The 25,169-nt window shown below is 44.0% G+C and overlaps 1 long non-coding RNA gene across 1 annotated transcript; it reads right to left on the minus strand.

Annotated features, from left to right (window-relative positions):
• Nucleotides 1–903: 903 nt before the first annotated feature.
• On the minus strand, nt 904–18,598 carry LOC119979308. Its single transcript, XR_005463700.1, has 3 exons — nt 18,343–18,598; nt 13,367–13,475; nt 904–1,325 (listed from the first exon to the last, which is right to left on the minus strand). It is a non-coding gene; the product is annotated as an uncharacterized LOC119979308 (long non-coding RNA).
• Nucleotides 18,599–25,169: the final 6,571 nt, after the last annotated feature.

Below are 25,169 nucleotides of genomic sequence, written 5' to 3' on the forward strand. Positions count from 1 at the left end.
ATGCTCACTGTTGCAGAGATTAATGGATCACAATCAGCAACTCTGCTCCCAAGAACAGGCCTCTGGTGTATATTGTACTCGTTCAAAAGCTCCCCTGTCTCAGGTCAGCCAGCAGGCGACATTCCTAACTCGGAAATATTTGAGAGAATCATGGTCAATTAACAATCCGTACTATGCATTCAGATAAATTCACATCCATGATCAAGCAGAGCCAACATGGTTTTGTGAAAGAGAAATCATGTTTAACTAATTTATTTGGGGGTCTTCAGGAAGCAACAAGCAATTTGGATAAAGGGGAACCTGTAGACGGATTTCCACTTGGATTTCAAAAAGGTATTTGATAAGGTAGCGCATCAAGGGTTACTAGACAGGTTAAGTGCGCGTGGTGTAAGGGATCGTAGTGTTTGTGGTGTCTGCCTCTTTAAGAGGGTGCAGCCAAAAAGGATCACCTGACTTGAGGGTGACCAATTGTGAGTGACCTCCCCAGAAGGTGGAGTTCTGTATTGGGCAGAATATATCTAGCCATGTAGTAAGCATATTAGAACTTAAGAGTTTTGCTCCAAGACAGTTTTGAGCTGCAAAACCTCCTGTACCAATTAACTCTTTACTAATAAATACCTTCTTGTTCTTCATAAAATCTTGACAACGCCAAAAGTGTGCCACACGACATAACATATTGGCAACAAGGTGGATCAACTGGATGATTCATTGTGTGCGAAGAGCTGTGGGAACTTTGTGAGAAGCAAGATAAAGGGACATATAAATGGATGATGTTTCACTCTTTTCTGCCCTGAAGCACATCTCATTTATCACCCAGATTCTGCATCCATTTCTGATTGTAGTCCTGTGCGTCACTGAGTGAATAAGACGTTTCTACATCTTAAAAATGACTTGAGACGAAAGATACTTGTAAATGATTGGATAAGAAAAGAACCATTATTTATTTTTTGCGATGACAGAAAAAAGATTTTATTTAAAACCGAAGCGAGCAGAAACTGACAGGCATTGAAGGTCATGATGGAACTACTAATGGCTTCGCCCAGCTGGTTTTCTCCATAAGCAGAGGCAGTGTCTACTTAGAGTAAGCATTGACGGCTTTCCATTATTACCTGACAGTCCTCAGTAACACAACCAGCCTGGATGCACAAGGAGGCGGTGCACTCGTGACGGGAAAACTACAGCATAAATTGCACTGCTCGGTGTGAACAAACTCTGGCTCCAGTTTACTTCAAATCCCTACCTCATCATTCCAGTTGGTGTCATCAGAAGCAAGGCCATTTGTCTTTGATGCTGACACCACTGTTGGGAGCGAGTTAACTTTTCATCTTGAGAGGAAATAAATGGGGTAGATTTAGTAAGTGCATTGCCAAGTCACCACTCATTTGAAAACCCCACTTTTACTGACCAATACCCTTGCTGCAGTCAATTGATAGTCACACGTTCGTCTTTAAATCAAATCACTTCTTTACTGAACACAATTTTATCCCAATGCTTAGCACTACTACAAGAGAGGTTCTATCATACACTGCATCAAAAATACATAAATGATTCTACCTACCTTTGCTACCTGTACAAGTTCACAAGCATAGGTTAAACTGTCAATTACTTATCTAACTTCTAGTAGTGGACTTGTGGAGGTTGTCACTACCCAATCGAACTTGGCTGAGCACAAGTGGGAAGCGAACTCTGTCTTCAAGCTGGAGGCTTGAGTCTTTCTTCTGCAATGTTGTTCCTCACGGTTTCCCTGACGAAATCTCTTTGCCTCTACTTCTTGTGTGAACCTCACTGGCACCGATCTCATGCTTCTAGTCATGTACTCCCTGGACAACACTAATCAATCAATGTCCTTCAGTCACAATCGTTCAAAGTGTCGTGACTCCCTCAGGAGTCATGTTTCTTCTCAGGAGGACTACGCACAGGGGTCTGTGTTTAATCACTGTCTGCCCAAGCCACAGCAACAGCCATTGTCCAATGAGCTCCTGTGCTCACTCCTTGACTACACATCCTGTTTTACACTGCAGACTCCCACTCTTTGTGCTGATTATCCTGATACAGAGTTAGCCTTTTAAACCACCAAGTTTGCTGGTACCTTCACTGTGCTGTTGTCTTTATGAATACCCACCAGGCTATTGTGCCTCTTGTGACTTGTCAATATTCCCCCAAAAAATCCACTAAACCAGTGAAAAGTCAGACAATCCATTGCCTGATGCGAGGTAATTATGAAAGCTACAGGCTAATACTCGAACTTCAGAGACCCTTGGAATTTCTGGAACAAGTAACACCTTTTTAACATGCCGAATCCATTTCATGTACGGACTATGTGCACCTTGCTTTATTATAGATTCTAAACAATCTACTCCAGGCTGCTGAAGGAGGCAAAATAAAAGGCAATGCTTTTAGTTCTGTGTTTGTATGTATTACACATACTCACAGAGTCTGGACTGCTGTGGCAACGTACACCTTTACAAGCATGTTGTCACCTGGAGCTATTGATAGTGATGGTAGAGGCTCCAACTTTCTTTCCATCATTGGGATAGGCTGGGTATTGTCACTAGACTTGTAATTCAGAGACTCGGGGCAATGCTCTGGGGACCTGGGTTCAAATCCCACTATGGCAGATGGTGAATTTCAATACAAATCTACAATTCAAAGGTCTCACGGTGACCTTGAAACCATTGGTTGTAAAAACCCATCTGATTCATTAATGGTCTTTAGGGAAGGAAGTCTGCCGCCCTCAACTGATCTGACCTGGGCATGATTCCAGATCACAACACTGTGGTTGACTCTTACATGCCCTCCGAAATGGTCTGGCCTGGCAAGCCACTCAGTTGAAGGGCAATTAAGAATGGGCAATGGAGATGCCCACATCCTATCAATGAATAAAACAAAATCAGGAAGCTCTCCAGCTCTTACCACCTGTCATATGGTGTGTGTTGGAAGGATTTCCAGGTTGAATCAACCTGTTTGGCTGAGTTAACAGACCTTCCTTGGCCATCAAGTCTTGGGGGACTCAAAGCTGGAGACCCTGGCTCGGAGGCAGGGAACCTACACACTACTCCACAACTTCTCTGGAAGGTTACAATTGCAGGGTCGCAATGGGAGCTGTTTCAATCATCCAGGCTACAACATGCTTATGAAGCAGATCCCTGCACTTATAACAGCAAAGAATTAGACCAGCATCTATTCATTTCCCAAGTTTATTGTTTCAGCGTAGTTCATTCCTGTTGCATCTGCTCAGAGCTGAATAACTTAATTGATAAAAAGAAAGCAAATAGCAGAGACGTTAGCTGTGGCATTCCAGCACATTCATTTACTCCTCCTTTATCCCCACCTGTGTAGATTTCTGAGCCACGCCACAAAACACTTCACTTGGATTGGATTGGATTGTACTTAGCATTAATAATACCAACCCACACTGTGCACAGATATCGCTACAATTTTCTGCTCTTCAGAGTCTACTTGCAATGATCTTTTCCTATGGTACAGACTTAGAAAGCATCAGAAAGATACCCAAAAGAAATATTGAGCGGAACTTTCCGTTATTTGTACAGAGCGCTGGCTGAGGCATGAAAACAGATGGCTTCTCGGGCCACATTTGGCAGCACTCTGCACAGGAGAAATTGTCCGCCGTGGCTCAGACTGTCACGCTAGTGGGATAGGGGCCTAATAGAACGGGCAACTCCAACCCTACAGAGGTGGGGCTTGAAGGGCACCCTGGTCTGTGGTTAGAAACAAAACACTCCTTTTTTAAAATACTTCAATCAAGTGACCACTCATTCATCCAAACTCCAGTGGCAACAAGCCCAGTTTCTCTAACGCTTCGTCCTATGAAAACCTGCTCATTCCGGGTATCAATCTCGCAAAATTCCTCTGAGCCACTTCCAATGCATTTACATCCTTCCCTAAATAAGGAGGCTTAAACTGCACATAGTATTCAAGGGGCAGTCTCACTAATGTCCCGTATAACTGAAGCAGGACATCATACTTTTATGTTCAATTTGTGATAAAGGATAGCATTCCATTAGCCTTCCTAATAATTTGCATACTCACTTTTTGTGACTCTTTCACTAGAACACCTAGATCCCATTGCACCTTGGAATTCATAGTTGTTCTACCCCGTTAAATGCGCCATTCCGTGGACTTTAACTACAGTCCGCTGAATTGTGCCCTATATTTTATATTTGTTGCAGTAATATTAAAGAACCTAGGTTAAGGTACTCAAATTGTGTCTAAACTAAATCTGTGATTAAGGGATCATAAAAGTATGGTAACCATGGATTCTAACCATTTACTTAGAACATAGAACAGTACAGCACAGAACAGGCCCTTCGGCCCTCAATGTTGTGCCGAGCCATGATCACCCTACTCAAACACACGTATCCACCCTATACCCGTAACTCAACAACCCCCCCCCCCCTTAACCTTCCTCTTATTAGCACACTACGGGCAATTTAGCATGGCCAATCCACCTAACCCGCACATCTTTGGACTGTGGGAGGAAACCGGAGCACCCGGAGGAAACCCACGCACACAGGGGGAGGACGTGCAGACTCCACACAGACAGTGACCCAGCCGGGAATCGAACCTGGGACCTTGGAGCTGTGAAGCATTTATGCTAACCACCATGCTACCCTGCTGCCCCATATGTTTACATATGGATGGCTATTGGAATATTGTCATCATTTCTGGAGATTTTCTGAAGAATAGATAATTTATTGAGGGATTGTATTTAGTCCTAGCTGAGAAAGTGATGGAACACCTGAGTGGGATATAGATGATGTAATTAATGGGAGGAGCCAGGCCTGTGTGTAGTGTCACAGTTTGTTGTAATATTTTAGGTTGAGCAGAAGAGGCTAACAAGACAGAAGTGTCCTGGATCTGCTCTTGAAAGGGTCTCTCTCTCTCTCTCTCTCTCTCTCTCTCTCTCTCTCTCTCTCTCTCTCTCTCTCTCTCTCTCTCTCTCTCTCTCTCTCTCTCTCTCTCTCTCTCTCTCTCTAAGCTATCTACACAGTGATAAGCAAGTAATCTGATCCGTTAACTTTATTTATAAGTGGCATTTAAATGGTATTGGGTTACTTAATTTGAATTAGCGGTCGTGTAGATAGTAAGTAAAGGTTTTTCCTTTTATTTAAGAACTATTTAACTGTGAATTGTAAAGTAATTTCTTCGATATTAATATGGATAATTCTGTGTTAAAATTAAAGTTTGTTTAAACATAAAAGATACCTAATAGTCAGAGTCATCACTCTTGGGATAAATTGTTTGGGGATCCCGTCTGATATCCTAACAAAAGTTGTGGTCTGGTGCAGTATCTTAACACTATTAACTCCCATTCTCATTCTCTTGAGGACCAACACTCACTTTAATTAATTACTCTCCATTTTTAAAAACCTATAGAAACTCTTGCTGTCTGTTTTTGCATTTCTAGCTAGCTTCCCCTCATACTCTAATTTATTTCTCCTGATTAAACTTTTAGTCATTCTGTGTCATTCTTTGTATTCTGACCAATCATCTGACCTGCCATTCATGTTTGTGCAGTTGCATGCGTTTTCCTTAAATTTGATGCTTTCCTTAACTTTTCCAGTCAACCACGGATGGTATCTGCTCCTTTGGAATTTGTCTTTATAAAAGGAATATACTTATTCTGAGCATTCTGAAATATCCACCTAAATGTCTGCCATTGCGTCTCTATTGATCTACCCGTTAGCCTAATATCCCAGTTCACTTTCACCTCGCTCAGCTTTCACGCCCACCTAATTGCCGTTATTTGAGTTTGAAATATTAGTCCTTCTCTTCTCCTCTTCAAACTGGATGTAAACTTCAATCATATTATGGATGGTGCTACCTAGGGGTGCCTATACTCTGAGTTAATTCATCAATCCTGTCACATTGCACAGTGCCAATTCTATTATAATCTGCCCCCTGGCTAGATCCAGTACACGCTACTCTTCAGTAACTATCTCAAAAGCATTCTATGAATTCTTCATACAGGCTACGACTGTTTTTCAGTTTATATGTAGATTAAAATCACCCATGATTATTTCCATCCCTTAATCACACAGAGCCAGTATTTCTTATTGTATACCCTATCCTATATTTTGGTTACTGTTACAGGGCCTGTAGACCATTTTGACTGGTGACTTCTTTCCCCTACTATTCTTCTCCACCAAAATCGATTCTATATCCTGATCTTATGAAGCAAGGCCATCTCTAACTATTGCACCAATGCCATCCTAGATTAATGGTGCTACCCCTCGACATTTACCTAGCTTCCTATTCTTCTTGAATGTCAGATACCCCTCAATATTCAGGACCCAGGCCTTGCCGTCCTGCAGCAACGTCTCCATAATGGCTATCAGATCATATATATTTACTTCAACTATGTGCTATTTATTCAATTACTTTGTTGTGAATGTACCATTTGTAGTTACAGTGGATTGAGATTTTTTGCCTTGTTGTTTAAGTAGGAATAAAGATAGCAATTAAGGGTATTGTGTTCATGGTATTGAGTAGTATTGTTTAAGGGAAAATTGTAAGTTATTTTCTGGTGTGATGTTCGAGATTTTAATAGTGTATTAGTAATAAAGTTTGTTCTTATATACCATATCCCTATTTCTTTGTGTAATCACTCCTGGGGTGAAGTTTCCTTTCCTCACTGTCTTCAAAAGTTAAAATAAAATATTGGTGTTTCCGTCCGGTAACCTAGCCACTGTTGGGGTCTGGTTTGGGATTGTAATATAATCTTAATGGTTCCATTTTAACAGTATCACCACTTGATGTGGGGATTAGGGTACAGATGTCAATATACTTAGTTCATGGCATTTCCCATTTCTATCAAAATCGAGAGCCGTTCGAGTTGCATGTGGTGACTCAAGGCTCTGCATTCAGTTCTTCAATGCACGTTACCATTTAACAAGACAGTGCTGGGACTGGAGATTTTCATGGTTCATCTGAAAAGTTTCTGGTTCACAGCACAAAACTCCAGAAATTGGCACTAAATTTGACAAACTCAATCAGAAAGGATGTTGTTTGCAGTTTTTGTACTGAGCAATTTAAATCAAGGACCAAGGAGGGCAGCACTGCCATAGGGTGAAAAAGAGAAGAAAAATTGTTGCCAAGTAATCCTGCCAGAGAAAAGTAATTTAGAAAGGCAAACAGGCACCAAGGGAAGAAGCTTGTGCATTGCATCAAGCATTCCCTTTCATTTCAGTTTTTACTTGATCTAGTCGAATGGTATACACATAGCTCATCCCTTTGTAGCCCAGCCATTTGATCTGGTTAAATCTCTCCTGGCCGCATTCAGCATAACTTGGCAATTTGAAAATGATCAAGCTGAATTTGACGAGCTCTGATGTGAGCATCAAGCTCTCACCGTTGATAGCCTGTCGTGGCCATCTATCCTTCAGTATGAAACTTCCTTAGGGGAATCTAAAAATATCACCACAGAAGTCACTTTATCTGCCCCGAATTTGATCTGCCGAGGCCTTCAACTGTCTAGACCCAAAGCCTCACCGTCTTGCCACCTTTCCCTTTTCTTTAAGATGCTCTTAAGCTGCCTCTTCCGATAATCACCCGAACAGTCAGCCATAAGAGGTCACAGCTGTCAGTGACTATCTCCCAACTGCCAGTTTCAATGTTCGCTTCTTCATATCCTGCTTACAGGTGGTCCCTGAGGTGGAGGTATGGATGCCCAGGAGGTCGTGACCCGGTGGGCAGTTCACTGTACAGAAAAGGTCTTTGGGTGGACGGCTGTCGCTCATCCAATGAACGAGACTGAGCCAGGGCGAGCGACATGGATGTGGCATGAATATTGTCATGTGAGTGTCCCTTTAAGAAAGGTTTTGTTGACCACATGACTTGTAGCACGGCTTCAGTGATGTCACTTGTCGGTGGATCTGAGCTGTGGCTGTCAGGTGAGAGAGGTTTTTAAGTGTTTGGGTTTCCGTTTCGGGTTTGTTGGTATAGACTGCGGAAGAGAAGCAGTGTTTCCCTGTTTTCATTTTAAAAGCTGTTCCAGGGAACTGAAAGCACACTGGCCTTGGTAACTTTAAAGATAGGGTTGCTTTCCAGGAGGAGTTTTGAATCTGCTGGTTGGAGGCTGGATCTCAAGGAAAGGACCAGTCCCACTCAAGTGAGATTACAGTGTGCTGGGCCACGCCCTTGAAAGGGGTTTTAGTTTATTGGAGTTTGTATTGAATTGGAACAGCTACTAAGGGGATTCATTAAGAGTTATATACATAGATCACTGTAGCTGTTGTGTGTTTCTTCATGTTTGTAATTGATAACAAATTCTTGCTGAGTTTTATATATGTTAACTACATTCTTATAATAAACTTTGTTTAGATAAAAGCACCTAGGAAGCCTGATGAATCACACCTGACGTGAAGGCTCTTGTGTTCATCCCAGCCAAATTCAACATAGAAGTTGACGTCAGGTGAATTTCATAATGCACTTTGGAGTTTCTAAGCCCTGGCCCATAACAATATATGTTGATGGAATGTGCACGCTTCTGAGTTGGTGACTTGAGGATATGTCTGAGTGATGTTGACATGGATTGTGAAGAAGAAAGACTGTGTGAAAACCATGGCGGGCCGATATGAACTATTTATGAGAGTATAAAATAGAGGAAATGAAATGAAATGAAAATTGCTTATTGTCACAAGTTGGCTTCAAATGAAGTTACTGTGAAAAGCCCCTAGTCGCCACATTCCGGCGCCTGTTCGAGGAGGCTGGTACAGGAATTGAACCGTGCTGCTGGCCTGCCTTGGTCTGCTTTAAAAGCCAGCGATTTGATAGCCAATTGGCAGGCAATTGTACATCTCATTAATTTCAATTCCTATCAAAAGAGAAAACAATTTAAATTTCAGAGAAATGATCATCTCTGAGGGTTCTGAAAAATGAGACAATCACAGAGTTTTCAGCAGAGGAAAAATGTTAAGAGTGGAAAATCTCGGGCTGTAAAACTCTGAGCTGAATAAAGAACAAAGAAAAGTACAGTAAGACATCTTACAACACCAGGTTAAAGTCCAACAGGTTTGTTTTGAATCACTAACTTTTGGAGCATTGCTCCTTCCTCTGATGAATGAAGAGGTGGGTTCCAGAAACATATATATAGACAAAGTCAAAGATGCAAGATGATACCTTGAATGCGAGTCTTTGCAGGTAATTATGTCTACAGGTCCAGATGGAGCAACTAGAGATGGGATAATCCCAGGTTAAAGAGGTGTGAATTGTCTCAAGCCAGGACAGTTGGTAAGATTTTGCAAGCCCAGACCAGATGGTGGGGGGTGAATGTAATGCGACTTGAATCCAAGGTCCCGGTTGAGGCCGCCTCGTCCCACCCCCAAGGAACCTACAAGTGGTCATCTTCTGCAGGAATAGAAAATCCCACCAGCGGGAAGATTCGGAATATTCCACCCTTTAAGAGTGCATTACTCTTCCACGTTTAATCCTCCCTACCACCCACACCCCTCTCCCCCGCCCCAACCCCCACATTTGGCGTACAATAATGAGACCCGATTGAATGAGCTTCATTTTGGATTGCACTTATGTAGAATTCAAAAGAGCATTCTCTAATTGTAATTTTCCCAGAACAAAAGTATAACAGCACCTTCATGCAGCTGTTAAATGTAACTTGCAAGTTCTGTGAATGGTACTGAGTTCACTGATCAGTCAGATGCAAGGTTAAAAGCAGAAATGGAAATAAAATCCAGTGGCAGACACAAAAGAAAGTCAATTATTTTCTACAGTGAAGCTCCGACTTGATTTTGTAACACTCCAGGAAGGAATAATTAATGGTTATGGGCAGGAGATGTTCCAGTTGATGTATAGCTCTTTTATCTGCCGTAATGGAAGGCAAGGAAAAAAAGACAAAACGGGGAGAACTTTTGTCCCACTTGCTTTTAGTTCTCGCACATATACTTTTGATTAATACATTCCAGAATCTAATAATTACCAGGCATTACTTAGCTGAATGTCAAATTTGTCATGTCCATGAATCTGACAGCCTTCCATTTTGTGAGGTGTTGCTTTGTGCTTTGGTGTTCAATTCTGTGTTATCCATTGACCAGTGTGGCTCATGAGCCACTCTCTAGCTTGGCAGTCTCTGCTCAATCTGCTGCATATGACAGCAGTGGCCTGACAGGTGCAGGATTCACTTTCCTCTCTTCGCTTTAGGGCCTCTTCCCAGCCGGCTGAGCTTTACTATTTCTTGGCTCTTCCAATGAGCCTCCAGCCAGCCGCCAGAAGTCAAGGCCATCAGTGTCTGTCTACCAGCCGTGTGTGTCGATGCCTACTGCAATGACCCTTACGAGATCCACGGTGATACACTAATCGATTTCCCCACGGGACCCGTGGAATATGTGTATCCCCGCTATTGAGAGGAGGCCAGCCCAGCTGGGGCTCAATGCCTTGCTCAGATGGGGACCAGCACCCTGGCAGTCCCGGCTGGGACTTACTCTATGTACCCGCTGTTGGGACCGTTTTCTTTGACCCAAATAAACTTCCATTTACTTACCTTCTCCGGTCTCCTGGGTCTTCATACCTGCCATCTTCATACCTGCTTTCAGGTGTCCTTGTAGCAGAGATATGGCTTTCCAGCATGTTGCGGCCCAGTGACCAGTTTACTGTTCTGAAGTTATTTAGCTATACAACCGTATCCATTTGATGAATGTGGCTAAGCCAACACTGATGTCATTAGCTTGGTAATGAGTGTATGCTGGTAGAATTTGCATGTTCCTGGTTGGTGGCCTTGCCCTGTCAATAATAATATCGCTTATTATTACAAGTTGGCTTCAATGAAGTTACTGTGAAAAGCCCCTAGTCACCACATTCCGCCGTCTGTTTGGAGAGGCCGGTATGGGAATTGAACCCACGCTGTTGGCCTTGTTCTGCATTACAAGCCAGCTGTTTAGCCCACTGTGCTAAACCAGCCCCTCCTGTTGAAGATGCGTCTGAGGTAGTGAAGGTGGAAACTGTTCAATTTCTTTCTCCTGCCTGGAGTAAGTCATCCATGTTTCAACTCTCTAGGTGTGCATCAAGTCACGGGTCTGGTGCATTCACAGTTTGGTGTTCTCCATCAGGTTCCTGTAGGTTCCACACTCTCTTACTCAGCTTGGAAATAACAGCTGGAGATTTTGCAATATGTGTGTTGATTTCAGCATCAAGTGACAGATTGCTGGTAATTGTGAAGCCTAGATATGTGAAGCTTTCAAAAGCCTCCTGCGTCGTGTTGTCAATGTTGATTGATAGCGATATGACAACATCTTGAACCATAACATTTGCCTTCCTGATCCTGATGGTCAAACAAAACTCTTTCCAGTCTTCTGCCTGTCCAGAAGGTGTTCCAGGGGATAGAATGCTGTTACGCATCATCAGTGTAGAGAAATTCTCTGATGGAAACTTACAAACATATGAGTCTTGGTGCACTTTTGTCTTGGATTTCAGACGGACAAGGTTGAACAGCTTTCCGTTGATTCTGGCAGGTAAGTAGACCCCACTGTAGATGAACGTGGCATATGACAGTAGCAAAGAGAAGAATATGCCAAACTATGCAGCAGGGTAGCATGGTGGTTAGCATAAATGCTTCACAGCTCCAGGGTCCCAGGTTCGATTCCCGGCTGGGTCACTGTCTGTGTGGAGTCTGCACGTCCTCCCCCTGTGTGCGTGGGTTTCCTCCGGGTGCTCCGGTTTCCTCCCACAGTCCAAAGATGTGCGGGTTAGGTGGATTGGCCATGGTAAATTGCCCGTAGTGTCCTAATAAAAGTAAGGTTAAGGGGGGGGCTTGTTGGGTTACGGGCATAGGGTGGATATGTGGGTTTGAGTGGGGTGATCATGGCTCGGCACAATATTGAGGGCCGAAGGGCCTGTTCTGTGCTGTACTGTTCTATGTTCTATGTTCTATGCTGCCCCAGAATGTCATCTTTTGTCAACTTTTAAAGTTAAAAGTTTGATTATCATGACAATCTATATTGGGTAATAACTAACATGGCTTTAAAATTGTTATTAATCATGGACTAAAATGAAATGACAAGGACCTTTAGCTGGGGCCCATAATTCTGGCTTTCAACATGATTTGGAGCCAGTAACATGCACTAGATTGCTTTTCATCAAAGCTTCATTACCTTGAGGTCCCAATTCATTGTGTTGTGCCCAGAATCATAGAATTCCTACAGTGTAGAGGAGGCCATTCAGCCCACAGAGTCTGCGCTGACCCTCTGAAAGAGCACCCGACCGAGGCCCAATTCCCCGCCCTATCCCCCTAACCCCACTTAACCTTTGGGGTTACGAAGGGGCAATTTAGCATGGCCAACCCACCTGCCCTGCTCAACTTTGGACTGTGGAAGGAAACAGGAGCACCCGGAGGAAAGCCGCGCAGACCTGGGTTGGCCTCACACAGACAGTCACCCAAGGCCAGAATCGAACCCAAGTCCGTGACACTGTGAGGTAGCAGTGCTAACCACCCCAACTGCTAACAATGTACAGTGAAAAGACAATTGACACTTGAACACGTTAGCTACTATGTCAGATTTCTTGCATGCCCATCAACAAATAGGAAGTGAATGCTCGACAATTTCTAAATGCAGGTAAGTCTGAGAAGAACAGCCATCTACCTGGCCATGGCTGGAGCTCTTCCCGGTAACTGATCAAAGACTTCACAGGTTGTCAGTTTCACTGAAACTCTTTTCACCATGCGCTCACCTCGGTGACTCTAATGAGTCGCTGGCAGGGAGGAAACATTCACCATGGTTGCAATATCCTGGATTAAGTGATAACAACCTCTTCAGCGGATCCTCAAAACTTTTCAATAACTTCCCTGCCAGATCCAAGAAGATTCCCAACTCTCTGTCAACCCATCCCAGGCGAAAGATTGTGGAATCACGTAAGGATCTCGATCCGACATCACTTCTGGGACTTGAACACTAAGGGGCAATCTAGCATGGCCAATCCACCTAAGCTGCACATCTTTGGTCTGTAGGAGGAAACCAGAGCACCCAGAAGAAACCCACGCAGACACGGGGAGAATGTGCAAACTCCACACAGTCACCCGAGGCCGAATTGAACCCGGGTCTCTTGCGCTGTGAGGCAGCGGTGCTAACCACTGTGCCACCCGTGCCTATATGCATTTGTGCAGAACACAGTGAACCACAAGATAGGGGAGAATAAGAAATCACCACCCCGCCTGTTGCCGCATGAGATCAAAGATCGGGAAACCCTATCTAAAGGCCACTCGGCTAGCCCTTCAGTCACCGCGGGCCAGGAATTCTGGGTTACCTATCCAGGGTGCCCCCAAAAATAAAACCACCCGTCCCCCCACCCCCCACCCCCTCCCCTCCCCCACCCCCTCCCCTCCCCCCACCTCCCTCACCGTTCAGCGAAGCCTCCCTGGAGATTCTCCTCCAGTTTGTCCAGGAAAGCGGGTTAGTGCTGTTTCCCAGGGATGGCAGCAGGAACTCCTCTTGTCTGGCCACAGCAGCCTGGGAGGAAATCACAGGGGTCATTCAGTCAGAAAAGGCCTCAGCATTACTACTTATCTGATCAGTAAAATATAAAGCGAAGCAAAGGAGCCATCACTGACAGCGGATTTTGACAAATGGCAATTTTGGAAGAGAGGAAATTAGACCTGATAGATACAATTTTGTTGAAATTGAAGAGATCTAGAGAGAGGGATATTTCGAGCCACAGGAGATTGAAATCATATAATTCGAGATGGGCAATTGGCACAGTAAGCTGAACATACTCATATATCCCCTTTAGCTCGGAAACTGTGTACATTTTCCAAGCATAAATTGCTTCATTAAAGGCAATAACACACAACACTTACTTTACGTCCAACAAGGTTTGGAGAAAATCCAAAGAATTCAGCGCATTAGCTTCATCCTTCTCTCCCTTCTTTGAACCCTCTTCAATGCACTTATTTCCTTTAATGATAGCAGCTTCCAGATGAATCTCGTTGACATTAGCAGATGACGATTTAATGCGTTCAAGTGACCTTCCACTGTCTGCTTCTTTGTTAGAGGAAATGCATCACTTCCGAATATCTAGGTTAATGGCTGTGTTAATGTTGAGAAATATCTCACGAACATGTCTTCGTCTGTGAACATTACCAACAGCTAGTCCAATTTGCCCAAAATCCTTGACAATGTCCCAGTGTGATCTTATTACTAAGTAATACAGGGGTGAAATAGAATAGAGAGAGACGTAATGCTGTTTTTTGAATGCTCTGATGAAAGGATTATGTATAGATAAGCAAGCCATATGACATAGACGTGTCAGGACTAGGAGGCATCAATACAGCAGTAAGCAAGGCTAAAAGGAAAACCTTTGCCCCTCAGAATAGTTGCTTTGTGCAATAGAATGCCAGAAAATGCAATATATGCCATGTCTTTTTTTTAAAATTTAGATTACCCAATTATTTTTTCCAATTAAGGGGCAATTTAGCATGGCCAATCCACCTACTCTGCACATTTTTGGGTTGTGGGGGCGAAACCCACGCAGACACGGGGAGAATGTGCAAACTCCACACGGACAGTGACCCAGAGCCGGGATCAAACCTGGGACCTCAGCGCCGTGAGGCGGTTGTGCTAACCACTAGGCCACCGTGCTGCCCAATATATGCCATGTCAATCAATTAAACCTTAAAAATGTTGGATAAATATGTGAACAAAACGGCCCTAAGTGCTGTAGGTACACACATAGTTCATCAAATACTGACTGTAGCATAATGGGCTCATTCTGACACTAATTGAAATGTTATTTGTGCAGTGGGGTGAAGATTGTTGCTTAAAATTACATTCTGGAGTACTCTTCTAGGGAGACTGGGAGAAATATCATTCGGTTAACCTTCCTATGGGCAGCACGGTAGCATAGTGGTTAGCACTATGGCTTCACAGCTCCAGGATCCCAGATTCGATTCCCGCTTGGGTTACTGTCTGTGCGGAGTCTGCACGTTCTCCTTGTGTACATGCGTGGGATTCCCCCGGGTGCTCCAGTTTCCTCCCACAGTCCAAAGATGTGCAGGTTAGGTGGATTGGCCATGCTAAATTGCCCTCAGGTTAGATGGGGTTGCAGGGTTACGGGGATAGGGTGGAAGGTGGGGTTAAGTAGGGCGCTCTTTCCGAGAGCCGACGCAGACTCGATGGGCCGAATGGCCTCCTTCTGCGCTGCAAATTCAAAATTCTAAAAAAATTCTTAAAATGTCTGCTTGTCATTAGTCACCTTTTACAGCAGAACTCCAAATAGAACAAATTGTACAGTACAAGGCCTGTGGAAGGTAAGGGCTTGGTGAGAAAATAACCTTTTTATTCCATCTTCACTTCTGCTCTTATATTTTTCCTCGCTTGGATAATTGCATTGTGCATTAGAAAATACTTATAAAGAATTGCAGGGACCTCTCAAAACAAGATAATGGCTTAGCTAAGCTATGGAGGAGATCGTTCTTTTCTACATCATAGGGCCTCCAGCGGCAGAAGCCATGGCATCAGACATCACTGAGAACAATAAGTATCTTAGTACGTTCCTGCCTTATGCTCCCTTCTCCATGCCAGTATTGAAACATAGAAAATAGGAGCAGGAGTAGGCTATTCGGCCCTTCGAGCCTGTTCTGCCATTCAATATGATCATGGCTGATCCTCTAACTCTGCACTATAATCCTGCGCTCCCTTGGCACCTTGAGAGTCTAGAAATCTATCTATTTCCTTCTTAATTATATTAAGTGACTTGACCTCCAAGACCTTCAGTGGTAGAAAATTCCACAGGCTCATCACCCTTTGAGGAAAGATGCTTCTCTTCACCTGGGTCCTAAATGGCCTACCGCGTAGCCTGACACTGTAGCCCCTTGTGCTTGTCCTCTGCAGCCAGAGGAAGCAACTCCTGAATCCAGTCAGTCCAGTCCTGTCAGAATCTTACATGTTTCAACCCCCATCCCATCTCATTCTTCTGAACTCCAGTGAGTACAGGCCCAGTCAACCCCACCTCTCCTCGCACGACAATCCTGCCATCCCAGCAATCAGTCTGGTGAACCTTTGCTCCACTCCCTCTGATGGCAACTTGTTAGATAAGGAGTCCAAAACTGTACATATTGCTCCAGGTGTGGTATGACAAGGCCCTGTACAGATGCAGTCAGATATCCTTGCTTCTGTACTCAAATCCTCAATGCAATGAAGGCCAACCTACTGTTTGCCTCCCTAACGGCTTGATTTACCTGCAGGCTTGCTTTCAGTGACTGGTTTATAAGGACATCCAACTCCCTTTGTCAACATTTCCCAATCTATCACCATTTAAATAATACTCTGCCATTCTGTTTCTCCATCCAAAGTGGATAACATCACATTTATCCAAGTTATACTGCATCTGCCATTTATTTATCCCCTAACCCAACTTGTCTACACTATCACTTAAAAATAAACATTTATTCCTACTCATTGTTTCCTGTCTGCTAACCAATTCTCAATACATGCTAATATATTACTCCCATTCGCATGTGCTTTAATTTTTGCACAATAACCTCTTATGTGGGACTGAATCAAAATCTTTCTGAAAATACAAATATACCACATCCATTGATCCACCGCTTATAGCTGAGAATGTTCACACAAGACACTGGTTTGTGCTACAGGGTGATTCTCTACGGGACAGTTGAACCCCTCCCCGTTTCCAGACAAGGTCTTTCTAAAAGCATCTAGCCAGTTATTATCATCTCTGGTAAAGACAATGGTCATCGTATCTCAAGAGATCCTGTGAGTAATGCCGAGAAGCAATTGTGGATTCTCCATCCATTTGGAATATACAAGGAATGGGTTTAAAGCCAGCAAAACGAGTTGTCCCAGTATCTGTGTGTGCTCTGTGCGGACAAGCAGCTGGAAATTTTTCACACTGAAGGTATGTGACAGTAACAGAAGCAGCCAGCAGTGCCCCCTCAAAAAAGCAATTTTTGCAGGTACATCTTGAATCTCTCTCTCTCCCTCTGACTGTGGAAGTCAGCCTCAGCCAGCAAAATGATCGCAGCTGAAAAGAGAGCTGAGGAGAATCTCTGCCACACCACAGAACACTGGAATCAAAGAACCAGGCACCCAGGTGGCACTGCCAAGGCTTTACAATGGGCAGGATTTACATCACAATGTCTCGGTAGATCCCGGGAGTGTGGTGTCCTTGCTTTTATAATGATGGTGAATCCTTTTGAAAAAAAAAGAGCCCAAATTACTAGATTAGCAATGGCAAACGGGCACCATCTTTATTTGTGTGAATCTACAACTCCTGAAGTTTGTCTGCCATCATGCAAATATTATGAAATGTAACCAAATGTCACGTGAAGAACAGTCCCATGTTGCGCTGTGGCACGCTGCTTTTTGGGTATACGTGGCCATTCAATCGTGCCCAAGGTTTCTGAATTCAGGGAAGGCCGATTTTAATAGGATAAGACAGGATCTGGCCAAAGTGGACTGGGAGCAGCTATTTGTAGGTAGATTATATAAAAGCAGTGGGAGCCATTAAAAAAGGAAATAGAGAGCGTACAATGCCTGCATGTTCCTGTAAAGGTAAAGGGTGGAACTAAATATTCAGAGAACCCTGAATGTCAAGGGATATCTTCTTTGGTGACAGCAGTTAGCGAGTATGAAAGTCCACCAAAGATCCCTGTGTTACTGGTCATGCATATAATGAAATGAAAATTGCTTATTGTCACAAGTAGGCTTCAATGAAGTTACTGTGAAAAGCCCCTAGTCACCACATTCCGGCGCCTGTTCGGGGAGGCTGGTACGAGAATTGAACCGTGCTGCTGGCCTGCCTTGGTCTAGTTCCAAAGCCAGCAATTTAGCCCTGAGCTAAACCAGCCCCATGTAGGAATAATTATACTTTTTTATACAGCATTGGATAAGGGAAATAAAGGGAGGCTTATGGCAGATCGGGGGGGGGGGGGGGGGGGGGGGGGGCGCTCAAAGCAGTGGATGCCCTGGAGCAGTGTTGTACAAACTTTATTGCCCAAACTTTATTAATTTTTACTAACCGCCACGCAGCCTGACCTTCTTGACCCACGCTGGCCGACTTTCGCGACCCACCATTTGCACTTGCCTTTAATGTGACAGGTGAGCCAATTGGTCCTCACGATCTCACTTGCTTTGTCATCAATGTTCTATTTTTGCTATGGACGTCAGCTGATGATTTAAGTTGCCACTGCATCCGTTGAAGAAAAATCAAGAGGTTTGTCCTCAAACTCGTCATGCTTAGTCTTCAACTGCCTTTGAAGTTTCGAGGGATTTAAACTTTCATTTGCCAGTACTTCCCTGCATATAACACACATGAACACATGCATCCTGAATCGCAGTGGCACAACTAATAAACCCATACCTCAAGAAATTGTCTCTACGCTGCTTTGTTCCTCATTTCAGCTTCTTCGTAATGGATTGTTCCCCGGTCGCCCTGGAGCTCAAACCAGCGCTGCTGGCAGCTATAAAATGACTTTCTGAGGAGGAGGAATTACAAATATAACTACACAGATTGATTATCGGCCAGTAAAACCTTTCAGCATGCTTGATAGCAGCTGGAAAAGAGTGGGACAGTTTCTTCTTCAGCTGTGCTGTAGAGGGCAATGGCAAACCGATGTAGTCACTTTGCCAAGCGTAATCATGGGCCAATCCAATGGAGGTTCATGGTTGCTAATGCCTTCTTCATGCATTGTATCTGAAGGAAGAGGAGTGGCCCCGATTAGCCGAAGATCCAACACAATCAATGTCTTCAGCAATGTCAAAAACAGCTTGAAGTTTTGACTCTTTGAAACTGTGCAAAACCTTTTTTTTACAGTAAAAGATTTTTTTCAGGCTGACATCTTTCAGTTGTTTTAATACTTCAGAACAATCAACTGTTTGTGTAGAGTAATAATTAATGAACAAAACGTTCTGCCGCGGCTGCACCTTTTGACTAAATCAGAATTGAAGCAAGGCCTGCAACTGGCAGTTCAGCAAATTAGTAAATCAAAGCACTTAAAACATTTCTTTCAATCAGGATCATGATTAATAGACTGTGTCAAACAAAGAGTGAGCTCTGTTAATAATTTCAGACTGTGCAGTGAATGGAATCTGTTCAAATGTGATTAGACAGCAGAATTTCAGTTTAACTAGCAGCACGCTGATGGCTCTGCCTTGAATAAAATATCAGGACTGCTCTAGCTCACGGTGAATACTTAATTAATCTATTTGAATGAGCTGCTCGGAAGGTCATTAAGGAGAGAGCTTACCTTTAGATAGTGTCTTTCCTAAACTCAGGATGTTTAAAAGCATTTCACATCTAATGAAGCACAGTTGCAGTGTAATGATTCTCGCAGTGCATGAAAATATGAGGCTGCAAATTTGAGCAAGGTCGAACAATCAGGGCCGGGATTCTCCCCTACCCGGCGGGGCGGGGGGCTCCCGGCGTACCGGAGTGGCGAGAACGACTCCGCCGTCGGGCGTCCCCAAAGGTGCGGAATTCTCCACACCTTTAGGGGCTAGGCCCGCGCCGGAGTGGCTCCCGCACCGGCGGCAACGGCCTTTGGCGCCCCGCCGACCAGCATCAGGGCTGGCCGAAAGGCCTTCGCCGGTCGGCGTGAGTCCGCGCATGCGCCGGAGCGTCAACAGCCGCTGACGGCACCCCGGCGCATGCGCGGTGGAGGGGGTCTCTTCCGCCTCCGCCATGATGGAGGCACTGGCGGCGGCGGAAGAAAAAGAGTGCCCTCATGGCACAGGCCCGCCCGCCGATCGGTGGGCCCCGATTGCGGGCCAGGCCGCCGTGAGGGCACCCCCCCCCCCGGGGTCAGATCACCCCACGGCCCCCCAGGACCCCAGGGCCCGCTCTCGCCGCCTGCTCCCGCTGGCACCAGAGGTGTTTTAAACCACGTCGGCAGGGGAGGCCTGACAGCGGAGGGGACTTCGGCCCATCGCGGGCCAGAGAATCACCGCGGGGGGCCCGCCGACTGGCGCGGCGTGATTCCCGCCCCCGCCGATTCCCGGGTGGCCGAGAATTCCGGCCACGGTGGGGGCGGGATTTACGATGGCCCGAGCAATTCTCTGACCCTGCGGGGGGTCGGATTATTCCGCCCCAGGTAATCTGCTTCTGTGGTAATGGTTTAGCGATAAGTGTTGCCCAGGACAGTGGGTTTGAGTAGGGTGATCATTGCTCGGCACAACATCGAGGGCCGAAGGCCTGTTCTGTGCTGTACTGTTCTATCTATGACACCAGAAGAACTTGCCCCCTGCTCTTTGTATAATGCATTGAGATCATTTACATGTATCTGGTAACGCAGAAGACACTTGGGTTGACTATCTCATTTGTGAAGCAGACTGCCAAACAGATTAATTAGTAGGCTTACATATTAACCTGGATTGTGTGCTTGTGTCTCTGAAGAAGGGTTTAAACCCATGGTATTCCGGTTCAGTGTTTCTGCTGAGCCAAAGTTAACCAAATTGACTGGGAAGGAAGCTGATGCATTATAAATGCACTGTTATGGGAGCGGCGTTTTCAGAACCCCAAAATGTATCATGGAGTTAAACCAACCTCCCCCTTTAATGGATTGTTGCTTTTGAAGCACACGGCTTGTTCTCCAGGTGTGGTATTACAATTATAGACACTTGGGTTTTTAAACACAAAACAATGTTTATTCCATGAATTCAACTTAACCTTTTAAATAAACATTGGATCACTTAACACTCCTTACTTCAAAGATAACTCCAAGAATAATACAACACTAAATAATCCTTCAGTTGTTCCTTTAAACTTCCAAGGGACTTAACACCTTCAAACAGAAACACATCAGGTTAAAGACATTACTATTATGAGTTTAAATCACCCAAATGATTCAGAGATAGTCTTTCATGGCAGAGATCACAGCAGATCCAGCTCACTGCAAACAGACACACCCAAGCTCTTTTTCTCAAAATTGAAACCAAAAACAGAAGTGAGCTCAGCTCAGTTCCCCCCACCCTCTGACATCACTTCAGTAATATGAGCTGCTGCATTTCTTAAAGGTACATTGCTTAAACATCCATTTCTTAAAGGTACTCACATGACAGTACGTTGTCTATAGGTATTTCTTATGGATTCCCCGAATTTCATAGATGTGCACTTTGGTCTTGAATATTTCCCTTAATGCTCCTCTGTCTCTCTGCTGGACGCTTAGTGGACCCCACCGACAAAAGGCTTGGTTCTTCTAAGAACATAACAAATAGGAGCAGGAGTAAGCCATTCAGCACTTCGAGCCTGCTGCGCAATTCAATGAGATCATGGCTGATCTTCTACTTCAAAACCATTTTCCTGTACTATCCCCATTTCCCCTGATGTTTTTAATATGTAAAAATCTAACTATCTCAGTCTTGCGAATACACAATGACTTTGTCTCCACAGCCCTCTGGGATAGGGAATTCCATAGATTCACCATCGTCTGGCTGAAGACATTGCTTCTCATCTCAGCCCTAACTGACCGAACCCTTATTCTGAGACTGTGCCCCCTGGTTCTAAACCCCCAGCCAGGGGAAACATCCTTTCCGCATCGACCCTGTTGAGCCCTGTAATAATTTTGTACATTTGAATGACGTCAAATCTCATTTTTCCAAACTCCAGAGCATAAAGGCCCAATCTATTTAGTCTTTCCTCATAAGCCAATACTTCCATCCGAGGAATGACTTTGGTGAACTAGTTTCTTACGTCTCATTCCCACTGATTCTGCTCATAACCAGCAATGAAAGAAAGTAAGAAAGGAAGGACGGAAGGAAGGATGTAAGGAAGGAAGGATGGCAGATATGGAGGGAGGGAGGGAAGGAGGAAGGGAGGGAAGGATTAAGGGAAGGAGGGGGGAAAGAAAGGGAGGAAAGAAGGAAAGGAGGGAGGAAGGGAAGCAGCAAGGGAGGTCTGCTCCGCATCCTCAGATGGTGATCCCTGGTTCTGGACTCCCCCACCATTGGGAACATCCTGCTTATATCTAGTCCTGTTAGAAATTTAAAGGTTTCTATGAGAACCCCCCCCCCCCCCCCTCCCCACATACTCTTCTAAACTATAGCAAATATAATCCCACCGTCCAGAAAAAAAACTAAGGTGGGGAAATTCAACCCTATCTTCTTGTCTCCCTCCCCCCTCCTAATCCCAGTAACAGGAGATTTTTGCAAATATATGAAATAGGAAGAGATGTAGGCCATTTGGCCCCTCGAGCCTGCTCCATCATTCAATAATATCATGATTGATCTGTTGATTTTCCAATTCTACCCCCAAGAACACCTAGATCCCTCTGCACATCAGAATTTAGTACTCGTTCTCTGTTTAAGTAATATTCTCCTTCTTTATTCTTCAGGCCAAAGGAAATAACTTCATATTTTCCCACATTATACTCCATCTGCTAGTGTTTTGCCCACTCACTCAACCTATCTGTATCCATCTGCAACCTGCTGTTGCTTTACAACATAATTTCCTTTAAAAAAAAAAAAAATCTCAATTAAGGAGGAATTTAGCATGGCCAATCCACCTACCCTGCATATCTTTGGGTTGTGGGGGTGAGACCCATGGGGAGAATCTGAAAACCCATGGGGAGAATCTGAAAACTCATGGGACCATAAGGCGTTGGTGCATAAGTAGGCCACTCGGCCCATTGAGTCTGCCATGCCATTCAATGGGTGCAGTATAATGAGAGGAGTTTGACACTGTTCCCTGTAACAAGGAGTGAGAATCTAGATGCCTGTCTACCTGCCTGGTGCCAGGGTTGGGACATCTGCTCTGAGCTGGAGAAGAACTTGCAGTGGAAGGATTCAGTTGTCGGGGCCCACGTAAATGGTAAAAGAAAAGCAAAATGAATGGCTCTTTACTTAAATGCATGTAATATTCGGCACAAAATGGGTAAATTGATGGTACAAATTGCGATCAATTGGTACGATCTTAACGGCATTATAGAGACTTGGTTACAAGGTGATGAAAACTCTGAACTAAACATTCAGGGTTAAAAGAGTTTTTGAAAGGGCAGGAAGAATGGAAAGAGCAGTGGGGGTAGTTTTCTTAGTACGAGATGGAATAAGCATGATAGCAAGAAATGCTCTTGGATCGGAAGATGTAGAATCCTAAATGGGTGGAGTGTTAGGGTCCCAGACAGGAAACCCAACAATTTGCAATTTGTGAAACTGTGAGGAAAGGCTATTTCATCACAGGAGTGATAACGTTGGCCAATAGATATCTTTTATTTGGATCCATCACATTAGCAACAAAGTAACAGCTTTACAGTTAACAGTTGAAACAATTCTTAAATAAAATGAAAGACATTAACTTACTGCCTATGCTTGCAACTATTCCAATTAACCAAACCAATATTGTTCAAAGACGACTTATAAATAAAGTTAACCATCAGGTTTACTTACTTTTCTCTGTGCAAAGATCTTGGAGAGAATCTTCCAGGAGCCAGCTGAAGCCTTGTATTGTCAGACTAAAATCCTATGGCAAACTTCAAACTACAGGCAGACCTGGCTCCTCCCCTTAATTACAACATAAGGCTATCTTCAGTCTCCTTCTACTAAGATTTCCCATGACATGTTTATCCAGGCTAGGCACCATCCCTTATAAATTATCTACACTCCAGGGAGCCTCCAAAATCAAAACAGTGTTCCATTTGCCATCTAGCTGTAAACAAGTAAATAGTTAAGACCAACAGTTACCTCACTTTTATGACCCCTTAATCATAGGTTTATCAGACATACTGCCTGTATCTTAAACCAGAGTTTTTAATAGCATTACTGCAACAAATATAAAATGTAATAAATGACAATTTCCTACATTTGCAGGAGGTAAGAAATGACAAGGGGAGAAAGGCACTAGGGGGAGTAGTCTATAAGCCCCCTAACAGTAGCTATACTGTAGAATGGAGAATAAATCAGGGGATAATGAGGGCATGTTAAAAAAAAGTACACTAACCATGGGTGATTCATGCAGGTTTGGAAAATCAAACTGACAGATGCAGCCATAAGGAAGAATTCATAGAGTCGGGACAGTTGCCCAGAACAATATGTTGTGGATCCAACCTGGGATCGGGCTCTTTTGTATCTGGTAATGTGTAATGAGGTAGGTTTAGGAAACAATCTCAGGGTAAATGATCCCCTAGGAAACAGGGGCCATAAAATGTTGAATTTCGCATTCAGTTTGAGCGCGATAAACCTGAGTCAGAAACAACTGTGTTGAATGGAGATAAGGGGAATTATAAAGGAATGAGGGCAGAATTGGCTGGAGTGGACTCGGAGAGGAGTTGATCAAATAAGACAGTTGTGGGGGGGGGGGGGGGGGGGGGGGGGGTCACATGATTTAAGTATGGGTGTGGAAACAATTTCACAAGCTCTGGTGGTGCTCATTTTAAAAATATTTTTATTATCCTAATCCTTAGTGTACAAAAAGGTTAGGTGGGGTTACTGGGTTATCGGGTGGAGGCGTGGGATTAAGTGGGGGTGCTCTTTCCAAGGGCCGGTGCAGATTCGATGGGCCGAATGGCCTTCTTTTGCACTGTAAATTCTATGATTCTATGAATCAGAATTGTGGAGGTCTGGTGATGGATAGATATCCCCCATTTAGCTCCCCTTATGAGCTTGGAGAAATTACACATTTAAAAAATCTTTGTAGAAGTCCTTCCCATTCTTTAAGCGAAACACCTCGAAGAGACCCCATGACATTTCACATTCCATAGTGTCTCGGTTTTTGTGTGAACTCTCTTCTGAATGTGAGCAAGAAGTGACTGAGGGAAAATTGCAGGGACCATTGGCGAAATGGAAAAAGTGACAAAAGTGGTGTTGGAAGGCTTCCTAAGCCGTGATTGTCACTGAATTGTTCTTAATATAAAGCCTAATCCACTACTTCCTTCTTCAAGGCGACATAAATTACTCTTAACAAGATATAATGGAAAGCTAGTGCATTATATTGGACAGAGATAAATGTTTGGAACATTGTGAAAGGTGGCTCATTATAAACAACTTTTTCTCAATTTATATTGAGAGGATTATTACTTTTTAGAAGCCAGACCCTTTTTTCATTATTCAGTACAGTCTCCGACCCTCTAATTTCGACCAGCCTGCAAGATCCACCAAGAGATAAAATATGTACTTTACACGAGTTTTTATAAAAAAATGTCTTGTTGATGTTCAGAATGTCTACCACATGAGATGTAAAACTCTGAATGTGCTCACGGT

The sequence above is a fragment of the Scyliorhinus canicula genome, chromosome 16, assembly GCF_902713615.1.
Source record: "Scyliorhinus canicula chromosome 16, sScyCan1.1, whole genome shotgun sequence".
Taxonomy (NCBI): domain Eukaryota; kingdom Metazoa; phylum Chordata; class Chondrichthyes; order Carcharhiniformes; family Scyliorhinidae; genus Scyliorhinus; species Scyliorhinus canicula.